We start from the raw sequence: 6,124 nt of genomic DNA, 5'->3' as shown, positions 1-6,124 counted from the left end.
CAAGTGCTGTAGAAGGTAACAAGATCATTCAGAATGTCAATGTTGGATGGGTTCTCTAGGTATAACCAGGTGACTGTGGATAAAGAAGATCAGAAAAAGACTGCAGTCACAACTCCTTGGGGAACTTTTATGTATGCTCGAATACCTTTTGGGTTGATGAATGAAGGTGCTACGTTTCAGAGGGATATGAACATTGCTTTTGTGGGTGATAAGTTTGTAGTGATATAATTGGATGACATCATTGTTTTCTCTAAGTCTGAAGAGGAGCATCTGGACCATCTTAAAAAGATTTTTGAGAAATGTAGAAAATTTGGGCTTTCTTTGAATCCTAAGAGGTCTATTTTTGCTCTAGAAGAGGGAAAACGGCTGGGGCACATTGTTTCTAGAGATGGAGTGAAGATAGATCCAGCAACGGTGCAAGCTGTGCAGAAAATACCCCTGCCCAGGAGTAAGAAAGACATTAAAAATTTTATGGGAAAAATAAACTTTTTAAGCAGGTTTGTATCAAATTATGCTGAAATTATAAAAGATATTACCAATATGTTGAAGAAATAAAATGAAGTGCATTGGACCAAGGAAGCCAGAAAGTCATTCTCCAGGGTTAAAGAAGGATTGTAAGCAGCTCCAGTTTTAATTAGCCCTGATTATCAAAAGCCTTTTCAATTTTTTTCATTTGCATCACCTAATTCAATAGCTATTATTTTGTTGCAGAAAATTGATGAAGAAAAGGAGCAACTAGTTGCTTTCTTTAGCAAGATTCTCAGAGATGCTGAATTAAAATACAATATTCTTGAAAAATAGGTATATGATTTGGTAAAATCCCTAAAGACCTTAAGGACTTATGTGCTGCAGTCACAGATTATTGCTTATGTGCCAAATGTTGCAGTGAAGGATGTCTTAGTCCATAGTGATGTGGAAGGAAAAAGAGGAAAATGGATAGCTAAGATTCATGAATATGACCTGGACATAAAGCCTACAAGGCTGGTGAAAGGGTAGGGATTGGCAAAGATGTTGAAACACTCAAATTTTCAGGCATTGGGAATCAACTTGCTAACACCTGCAAATGAGGAAATAATTGAAGAAGGTGAAGAAAAATCAAGCCGAGGTATGAAGATCAGATATAAATTTTTATGTTCAGAATGGTACAAGCATATAGTCCACTATTTATGTTTTCTCCCTTGTCCTCAATCTTTGGATAGAACAAAATATAGAGTATTAAAAATCAAAGCACAACCATATGTGATTGTTGAGGGCAGATTGTATTGGAAGGATCTTGTGGGAATTTTATTGTTATGCTTAACAGAGGATGAATTTACAGAGACAATTAAAGATTATCATGAGAAGTTATGTGGTGGACATTATAGTTGGAAAGCTACTGCACATAAAATTCTCCAGGTAGGGTTTTATTGGCCCACTCTATTTGGTGATACATATAAGTTTGCCATAAGCTATCAGAAGTGTCAGCTTTTTGCTGAGAAGAAGAGGCTAGCTCCCTTGACTTTGATCCCAGTCTTCATAGAAGAACCATTCAGACAATGGGGACTAGATTTTGTTGGAGAAATTAACCCACCTTCAAGTGGACAACACAAGTCGGTTCTCGCAGCTACTGATTATTTCACCAAGTGGGTAGAATCTATACCTACTAAAAGGGAAAATGACCAGGTGGTGATGAAGTTCTTAGAGGAAATATTTTCAGCAGATTTGGATGCCCTATCAAAATCATAATAGACAATGCTCAAGTGCTCAGTTCAAGTAAGTTTGCTGCTTTTTGTCAGAACTATAATGTTATTTTATCTCATTCAATAGCTTATTGTCCACAGGGAAATGGATTGGCTGAATCCACTAACAAAAAATTGATGAAGATCCTAAAGAAAAATATTGTAGAGAATCAGAAAGACTGGGATTCAAAGTTAAAGTTTTCTCTATGGGCTGTTCGAGTGATTACAAGAAGGTCTATAGGCAAATCACCTTTTGAGTTAGTGTATGGAACTCAAGCTCTGTTCCGTAGTCAGCTTGTGAAGCCTATGATTGTAATGATTCAGGAGGCAAAATAAGAGCCCAATGCTCTGATAAGAAGAATGCATAAGGTAGTGGAGATGAGTGAGAACATGGTTAAGATAAGCGATAATTTTACTATGTATTAATCAAAGATGAAGGGTATTTTTGATAGAAAGGCCAAAGAAATTGATTTTAAAGTTGGAGACCTGGTATTAAGGTGGGATACTAGAAGAGAAGATAAGGGAAAACATGTGAAGTTTGATCCTATTTGGTATGGCCAATTCAGAATTATAGAATCAAGGGAAAATAATACATTCTTCCTGGAGAATCTTGATGGTGAATCTTTACAACTACCTCAAACATTATTTCCAGTTCTATAGCACAAACATCTCATCATTGTAGATACCAGAGAGAATTCATTGTACAAATTCCATAGAATTTAAATTGGCTAAGCAATATGTGACTCCATGCCCTAGGTGAAGGCACTGATTTGTAGTTCTTAGTGTTTCTGTGGCAAAAGAACTATCCCCAGGTGGAGCCAGATGTTGTAGCATCCATTTTCATTTTAAGTTTATTTTCAGTTTTATCACCAAAATGAAAAAAGTCAAATATTATATTCTAACAGAACTAAAAGAGAATGTGGTTGTTTTATGTTATTGATGGCTTTCGAACGTGAGAAACCCCGGAGAAGATCTGAGCCATCTGATCGACAGGAAACAGATCAAACGGTAATTGCGTGCTAACAAATGCAGAGGTTTAATTCAAAATTAGACGCGAGAAATTATAAAACTGAGTTAAAACCATAGTTAATCGGGGTCGTCCGCTTGAAGGATTTAGATTCGACGATAATCACACGGTTAATAAGAACGAGGTTTATCTAGAAAATGGACGCGATGGTTTATGGAATGTGATTTAATCCATTGATGTCCGGATTGATCACAGCCACTCATAAAAAAGGGACGAGATCCGATGAGTATCGAGTCAAAAAGTGCATGGATTTTATTATGAATTTCGGACCCGAGAAGCCTATCAACTGTAGTTTGGTTTCCTCTAGGTTCTGTGGGGAAGGTAAAGGTTTGTGGAAAAGGTGGACCCGATGTGTTATGAGTGGTGGGCTCCATTATTGTAGCAATAATGCTACAACTCCTGGAGCTTCCTATCTCTAATTTTATCAACTCGGTAGTTCGTAACAAACTTGGAAGCGACGGTGCTGTATGCACAAGTACTAGCTCTTGTCGCAACTGTCACTTGGTCAGCTGGCACAAGTCCGCTAGGGCTCAAGCCAACTTCTATATGTTCTCAGAAGAAGCTTTCTAAATGATGGACGAAGGCTATCTCAAAGGAAATTAACCTACTTTGCAATAATGAACTGAAAGCCAACAAGACATGGAAACCCTAGTAAACCCTAATCTGACTAGTTTAATCTCTATGATGCAATGGTGGGAGTGCAAACTTCTAGAAATGATGCCATTACTTCTAGTGATATGAGATGCATGAATTTAAACTAATTCTATTGAAAAGAACATTGTTTTTATATTTTTGCTTAAGTGGTTGGAGTTATTATGACTTTGTTTCTTATTAGGTTTTGACTGTGCAAGGGTAGTTCGGAGGGAAGGAAGGCTTGGAAAAGGTCAGGAGGGCTAGGAGAGGTTCCAGGGGATCCTTAACATCATTCCACAGAAGTCCACAACGTTCAAGTGCTTGGCAACCGAGTTTGCATGCTTCTACGGGATGTCTGCAGGGGATCCTACAGGAAGCTCGGGATTTCTAGAGGAAGTCTGCTAACTTCTACAGGATGTTCTACCGTTGGAGTTGTGGGTGATGGATGAGTCGAGGAGCTGTATGGGTGGATAGGTAGGATGAAAAGGGAGCTTGTGATGGCTCGGGGACAGAGAGATCAGATGGAGAAAGAGTGGGTAAAGTTGGTTGGTGGATAGAAGGGTGGAAGCAATGGAAGGTCAAAAAGATGGAGCTACGTGAACAATAGAAGGGTTGGAAGGCAAACGAGCTGAACAGAGGATGAATAGGCGACTCGGGCATGGTTGAGAAGAAGAAGAAGATAATAGAACAATGCTGCGCAGTGTAAATGAAACAAATCCTCTATGTCTTGCACAAAACCGAGAATTCCATCAACCAATTCTAACTGTGTTATTTAACCAACGAACAGCAATGTAAACTTCAGAGAGAAATCGTGCATGGTGTTGGAACGAAGAAGTACTGCTCAAGATCAGAATGCATGGATGGTTCTATGACTGAAATGATTGTGTTGCAGCTTGCATGAACATATAAGACTGTGTTTTTTGTGGTTGGTACGGTCTACACCTCCAATCTCTAAACAAAGATGGCAGTGAGTGCACTGTCAACCTTTTCTTGGAGCTCTAATGAATGCTAATCCTCCTACTCTAATCTAAGCTACTGAAAGCACTTTAACCATAAACTAATCCTACTCAATCACATTAAAGAAGTTAAATCATGAGACCGTGTTTTCCAAATGCATGTCAAAGCAAAGAAATGAAGTGCTGAAAGGAAAGACAAGTAACAATACAAGGAAAAGGAGGGATATTGCTCTCAGGTTGGGCCCTAACCTGAGAGCTATAGCTCCCTTAAGAACTTAGAATTGAATCCAAAGCTGCCTGCCTTTATTAAATAATCATGAGTCTGACAAAATGCCAAAACTGGCTTACAAAAAGCAAAAACCGAGCTGTAGCTCGTGCTTAGAAATTGCAACAGTAGTTCAAAAGTTCAAAAAAGCTTCTATCAAAGGTTACGACCTCAATATTTATACATGATGAGGATCAAGCTGGCTTCCTCAATTAGTGGAGCTCGGCTGTCCAACTAAAAGTAAACTGTTGTTCCTGTAGAATCTGTTGGCTACCTTTTAGCTCGGTGGGGATAGCTGTTGGAGCTCGGAGTTGGGGTGGAGATCATGAGGGAGGTCATTCAAGACTGTGGACAACCTCCCTATAAACCTGCAATGCCACCTTTGCTGTCTCCTTGTCCCCATTTGCGTGGTCTTTGCTCCATTTAATGCCAAAAAACTTGAAATCATCATGTATTAGTCACATAGGAATAATGCCTGCCCTTCTTCCTACAAATAACACGAATATACTAAGAAATGATGCATAAGTGATAAAAGATGAAGGGTTGAGCAAGGTAAGTAGGCCAAATGAGCCCAAATTGTTACCAAAAATTGGGGCTCATCATCACCCCCCAACTAAAATATTTGCTCATCCTTGAGCAATTTTGCTCTAGCTCCTAGTCCTTGGCCGAGAACTAGGCTCCGGAATATGCTCTTTCTTTCCTTCTCTTGGTGGCTCTGCCTGTTCTGCCCTTGTTGGTGATGAGGGTGCCGCTCCTTCCCTCTTCTTTGTTTCTTTGACCTTGAGCCGGGCTTTTGAAGCCGATTGGTCTAACCTTCCTTTCCAAGTAGTTGTTTTTGGACTCCCCCTATCGTAGGTGACCGATATCTTCGAGGGGGACGTCTCACTGGGTGAAGTAGGGGCATCCCCTGTAGTGATTTGGCTGCTGGATGGAGGTTGTGGCTTGCCCGTCTTTATTCTCGCACTTCTTCGAGCTTCAAAATATAGAGGGGTCTCCCTCTTTCTCTTCTCCTTTGGCTTAGGTGGCGTGCTGAGGGCGGCCAGCACAGCTGCTGCCTCCCTTGCTAGAATGTCAGCTTTCTTCTCCCTGGGTTTCACTTTTTCAGGGCTTCCTGTAGAAGACCCTGTTTTAGTCAATTTCGGGCTTCCTGTAGAAGACCCCGTTTTAGTAATTTTCGGGCTTCCTGTAGAAGACCCTTTTTTCAATAATTTTCGGGCTTCTTGTAGAAGCCGGTTTCGGCTTTCCTGTAGAAACAAGTGTTGCCGCCTTGGTTTGCTTTTCTGCATGGGTTTTGATTTTTGACGTGGTTGCGGTCGCTGATGAGGTACTTTTGCTGATGTGGACCTTCTCAGCTTTGTCTGTTCTGCCTTGCAACCTTTTCTCTCTTGCTGTCAAGGTGGGTGTGTCATCTTTCTCCTTGTCATCCTTTTTCTCATGCTTCTTCTTTTGCTCTTTCTTCTGCACTGTGGTCGGGGTCTTCTGGCCTGTTTCTTTCTTTCCCACGGCCACTGATTCTTTCTCCTCA

This window comes from Pinus tabuliformis, chromosome 5_2, assembly GCF_031772625.1.
Source record: "Pinus tabuliformis cultivar Carrire ecotype Pingquan chromosome 5_2, CPIR1, whole genome shotgun sequence".
In the NCBI taxonomy this organism is placed as follows: Eukaryota; Viridiplantae; Streptophyta; class Pinopsida; order Pinales; family Pinaceae; genus Pinus; species Pinus tabuliformis.
Note: the sequence above shows the minus strand (reverse complement) of the source record.